Raw genomic sequence first — 5,881 nt, 5'->3', positions numbered from 1 at the left:
GCGCTTCTTCTGCCCCACGGCCCGGGAGCGGGAGGGTGGGCCGGGCCCGCAGCTCGACGGTGACACGTGCGAGCTGGGCATCCACCTCAAGGAGCTGGAGCTGCTGGCGCTCACCGGCGATGCTACCGCCCCGCCCTCGCCCCCGTGTGCGTGCGCCGTCTCCCTTCCCCCACCCACCCCAGTCTCCGGTGCTTCGGGTCTCCCTTGGCGCGAAGCCGCTGAGCCTCCTCGCGCCCCGGCTCGCAGCTCATTGGCTGCCCCGAGCAACACTGCCCGCCCATTGGGTGCCCGCTGAGGCGGGAGCAATGCCGCAGTGGGGTTTTCCGCCCGTGCGCGCGTTGCCACGGCAACGGTGGAAGACCTTCACCCGCCCCACTCCGACACTGACTTATTCCCCCTCACCACCTCGGCCCACGGGTCATGGCAACTCCCCGGGGCAGTGTGAGGGGGGCAAGCCGAGGCACCGCAACGCCCGTGATTCACAGAGCAATCCACCCAGGGGAAAGCATTCTGCCCGTTGGGGTCTTTACGAGCTCCTGCCAACTGAAGTTTCCCTCCCCCTATAGTGTAAAAAAGGAGTGAAAGCCAAGAGCTTTCCTTTTCTTGTAGGAGCCGAGGCACCCTTGGGGGCCTTGGGTTCAACAACCAGGAGCGCCTATGATAAGGCTGAGGACTGCAGTACTAGAATTTATCCGCTGCAGGGCACTGTTGAAACCAGCACGGGTCTGTGGCAACCTGGACTTGTTTGGGGCCGGCCACATACACAAAACGAGTTTGGCTTTTTCATTTCAGTGCCTGGTGAACCCGTGGCCAGGTGACGGGAATAAGCAAGTCATCTGACTGGTAACCCATGTGGGCAGCTTCAAAAGCAAAGTGAACCTTTGAAGAGCCATCCCTTTTCTCCAAGCCAAATCATACTGGCAGCAGTGTAGCTTTGAGTTGCAGGGGGAAAAAATTAAAAATTTAAATCAATGTGGCAGGAGACTTCTAAGCATTAAAAGTAATCTTAACCTTTAATACAATTATTTTAAATTCAAAATGATGCATTTTTTGTTGCTATAATTTTCCCAAAAGGTTGCCAACACCTTTTCCCACCTGTTTTCAATGGTCTTTAGAGATGTTAGTTAACTGGATGATCCTGAAACAAGAAATTTGTTGAGATAGTCATGGTTTAGTTAAGTTTAAGACAAAATTTGATCTTCTTTTCCAAAATCTTTCACATTTACATGTTTCAATATGAATGGCAAATTAATGTTAGGTCTTATTTCTTTTTAGATATGCTTCTGAAAGCAATAAAGGAGGAAAAGATGCAAGGCATAAAGACAAGGCAGAATCTGAAGAAACAGACATCTACATCATGAGAATTATTACCAATGTTTCGTTATGTCACTTCACAGCATTAATGGAGTCTCCCCCATTATATCTTATTTTATTGACTATCTGCTGTTTTATTATAGTGCCAAGTCAGATATATAGCATAGTATCTTGGCTTTTATTATTTTATTTAATAATGCTACCAATCTGCTACCAATGCTACCAATCTGAAATACATGTATTTTAAACTATTGTGTATACTACTAGACAGGTGCATTAATATTAATAGATTAATAGATATATTCATATGAATTGTATTTAATTGCTAATACAAGTAGCAGGAAAGGGGCAGAGCAAAATGCTGCCTTTCCAAGACTTCAGGTTGAGTGTGATTTTTTTTTTTATCACATTCATACAGGTTTTCACAGTTGATAAGGTGCATTACTGAAGAAAAAGGGGCATGGATATAATCAGGAAGTTATCAGAATTCTAGTACCACTGGAAGCAGGACACAACTCCAGTGCCTGATTCAGCAGGGTAAATGGTAGGATCTTATGTTTAAGAAAGCACCTATTTCTAAAACACCCTGTAGTTGCATGACACACACACTGGGTGCACTTCATGTGCCGTTAAAGTGACATGATAAACTCCAGCACGAACTCAGTTGCTCCCAGGCACAGCATCTGCACGTGTGCCCAGGACCACAGTAGTTTAAGCCAGAGTAGAGCAGGCCTGGGAGGGGGCAGCCCCAGGCTCTGGGTGGCAGTGTCAGGCAGCAGAGGGGCTGGCACAAGAGTTCCGAAACTGTGGATCCCTCCCCCCGCTCCCCAGCGTGTTGCCAGCCCAGAGCTGCTCCACCCTGGATCAAACTGCTGCAGTCCACCATCCACACATGCATTTCTGTGCAGTAAATGATTCCACCATAAGATTGTATTATCCCCAACAGTAGAATCTTGCAGCAGAGTTAATTAACTCATTGCACCCTAATACTAGTGTTATGTATAGACAGTGACAGTGACTGCATAGCTAATTAGTCAACTCCACAGTAAAGCGCATGTATAGATGCGCCTACTGAGGTTAAGAATATCCCTTCCCAATGTACAGCATTATGAAGCACTCTTTCCCTAAAAATATCACTGCCATGAACCCATAGCTTCTCCAACTCCCACATTCCATAAGGAATATAAGCTATAAATGGATGGAGGCACCCACTGAGGGAAAACTGCACCCAGTTTGCCAATAGTTACCACCCTAAAGCCCAGTAACTTCTATATGGATAAAATGGTACTGAATATGTGCCATTTCTTTCATAGAAGGATTGGATTGTGTTAGTACCTTCAAGTATTGTATTGCAGTGTTCTATACTCAGAATACATTCTTTGTAGGGTGCAGACCCACCACACATTTACACCTTTGGCAAAAAACTCTGATTGTGTACAACAAGGTATAATACGCTGAGATCTAGAATGGACAGATGACCATCTTACGCCAAAGCTTTTAGACTGCTTGTATACTTGGGGAGGGATGTGGGGATGGCAACTGGAGGGAGGAGGCAGGTAATAGTTTGCCCTGTAGGAAAGTCAGTTTAAATGAAATATAGCTGCAGGTACAGGGGTACCAGGGTGTAACTTCCATAAGTATGTAGGTATTAAAGCTTTTTCAAGCTGTAACTTTACACGGGAATAGAGTGACTTACACAAGCATGTTACATGTCCACTCTACTTTTACACCAGTATAAAGATGATTACACTGGGCACGTTTACACATGCAATTAGTGCACATGAATAAATTCCAAAGCTTATTGCTCCAGAGGTTTTTGCTCCCAGGCATGCCATTTGAATGTGCAGCTGGGAACACTTAACTCCAGAGCAATTAGCTCTGGTGTTCATTCATGCTCAACGTGTGGAGTCCAGTCAGAGCAGCCCCGGCTGGCAGGGGCCTCCTGGGGTCAGCCTGCCAGCGTGGGGCTGCTCCAACTGGGCTCAGTGTTCTGCAGAGGGGCTGGCTGGGGCCCAAGGGTGCTTCAGTGCAGGGCTAGCCAGCAGCAAGCTAGCCCCTGAACTGCAGCACCCGTGTGCCCCAGCCAGCCTGGTGAGTGTCTACACGTGCGTTGTTGCACACACAAAAATTCCGCAGCAGACTAGTACTTGCATTTGCAAGTTCTACCCTGCTGCAGAGCTTATTAGTTTCCTGTACCCTAATAGGGGCGCATGTGTAGATGCTGAGACATTTACTGCAGAGCTAATTAGTCAGCTCCGCAGTAAGTCTTGCGTAGACACGCTCACTGATGCAAACTTAATGTGTGCCTGTACCTTTACTGTAAGAATAAAGCCATCCATGATGAAAATAGATAGAAAATGGATCTGTAATTGTTGCTTTGTTTGCTGGTCTGACAGCTTTAATTCAACCATATGGGAAAAGATTGAGTGAATTAGGTATGTTTAGTATGGGGAAAAAAGAAATTAAAGGGAGAGATGATAGTTTTGAAATATTTGAAGAACTGCTCTGTAGAAGAACTGTTCCTTGCCATAAGGAACAAACAGCAGGCAATCTAGACATATTTAGAAACTGGCAGTGTATGATTTCTGGTATGAAAAAAAATTGCTTTTTGTTACTGTGATGTAGGTCCACTAGATGGCAGTATGAAACAATAATGTAACTTTGTCAAGTCTCAAAATTTTATAGTAAGTGGCTACATTTAAACAAAATTTAAATCTTGAACAAATGCCTGGTTACAAAACATTGTGGTACAATGTGAATCTAAAACACCGTTGCTTGTTATAGTGGCATTTGTTTACTCTTACTTCTTTCCCTACCAGCCTTTCAGGAAAGATTCTGTTGAGTCCTCAGATATCTTATAATCAAAACTATTTCATAGACTGTCACTTCCACTGATGACTTCCTTTTCTGGACTAATCCTGGGGCGAGTAGAGAGAACATAGGATCTTGAGCCATGGGTATCAACTCCATGGGTTCTCCAGGGCTCAAGCACCCAGGAAAAAAAAATAATTGTGTGTTCATCACCCACAGAGCCACTTACAGATATATATATTTTTTAAAAGCACTTTACCAGAAGAAGCTGCACTTGACTTCAACTGGGCTCTGTAGAGTCTGTAGACATCAGGTGCTTCAGCGGAGCTTTTTGGCACTTTTAGCTTAAGATGATTCAATCTGCTATAAAATAAAAGTGCCAAAAAACCCCCATTAAAGTACCCAATCTTTACAGATGCTGCAGAACCGGGTAGAAGTAATGTGCTGGCTCTTCCGTGTATGCATGGAGCTTGGCATGGGAATGCACCAAGATAAAAGCAAAGTGCTGGGGGGGGTTGTTTGTTTTTTATGCCTGTAAGCACTCACCGACAAAAAAAAAGTTAGCATGTGACAGGCTCATGCCCAGCCCTCTTGCCCAGTGCCACAGGTGTGCCTTGCACTCCTGGGCCGTGTCACACCTGATCCTCTTGCCCGCCATGACTTGCTGTTCCAAAGATGACCTTGTACTCGCCTGGAGGAGATCCAGTGGTTCTCTGTGGCCGGGTGTAACCATAGCAGTGCGTCTTCTGTGGGGCTCCTCCTCTCCTACGCCCTGCCCCTTTCTGCTTGGGTGTTATTGCCATTCATTGGGATGTCATAGGTGTTTTCCACATGGGCCATCCCACCATTGGCAATGGGTCGGGGGTACACACAGGTGCACATGCGTCCGGAGATTTGCGGTGCACCCCAAGAGATTGGCCGCTGCCAGCAGCACCTGCGGGTGGTCACCACTCGCCACCCCCACCCCCCCCACTGCCGACACCATTGGCAGCATCTTCTGTGGGTGGTTGCTGATGGCGGGTGGGTGCTTCCCATCCCCACCCCCCACTGCCAACACTGCTGCAGCTGTCTGCAGGATCTCCCTGCTCACCACTGCCACGCTGCTGACACCACCGCTGCCTGCAAGCAGTCACTGTGTCTCCCCAGCCTCAGGAGGCACACAATGTTCATGCATCCCACAATGTTACACTGGGACTTGAATCCTTAGGGGTTTAGCCCCTGTTCACACCAATGTAGGAACATAAAAGAATGAAAACTAAACCAACAAAGTGAACTCAAAAATGGCTTGGCGGCCAGACAGGGCACTGGTGCCTCACTGCTGCAAGCTTCTCCCCCTTCTCAGGGTGCCAGTTACTTTGGGCCTTACACCCCTTCTCTTCTCCTTATTGGCCCCTGGGGAAGGTACCCTCTCCAGGAGAACCCTTCCCAGACTGGCACTGGGCCAGGTCTGGCTTTACCTTGGAGTGGCCACTTTCATGCCCCCATGAGGCCTATGCAGTTCATGTACCTCTTTTCATAGATTCATAGATTAAGGGTCGGAAGGGACCTAGTAGATCTTCTAGCCCGACCCCCCGCCAGGGCGGGAGAACAACAAAAAACCCCAAAAAGAGAAACAGGACTCAAACGAGTCCAGCCAGGTAGGCATCCAGCCTCTTCTTAAAGACCCCCAGGGTAGGGGCCAGCACCACTTCCCTTGGAAGTTGGTTCCAGCTCCTAGCCGCCCTAACCGTGAAGTAGTTTTTGCGGATGTCCAATC

At 47.5% G+C, this 5,881-nt stretch overlaps 1 long non-coding RNA gene across 1 annotated transcript in view; it reads left to right on the top strand.

Annotated features, from left to right (window-relative positions):
* The window catches only part of LOC109299055, a 30,435-nt gene that overhangs the window by 13,091 nt on the left and 11,463 nt on the right, over window positions 1–5,881 (top strand). The window contains exon 3 of the long non-coding RNA XR_002097760.1: window positions 933–938. This is a non-coding gene — a long non-coding RNA (uncharacterized LOC109299055). The remainder of the gene's footprint in view (window positions 1–932; window positions 939–5,881) is intronic.

The sequence above is a fragment of the Gavialis gangeticus genome, unplaced genomic scaffold, assembly GCF_001723915.1.
Source record: "Gavialis gangeticus isolate Ggan-Ray unplaced genomic scaffold, GavGan_comp1, whole genome shotgun sequence".
Taxonomy (NCBI): domain Eukaryota; kingdom Metazoa; phylum Chordata; order Crocodylia; family Gavialidae; genus Gavialis; species Gavialis gangeticus.
Note: the sequence above shows the minus strand (reverse complement) of the source record. Positions and strands in the feature narration are given on the sequence as shown.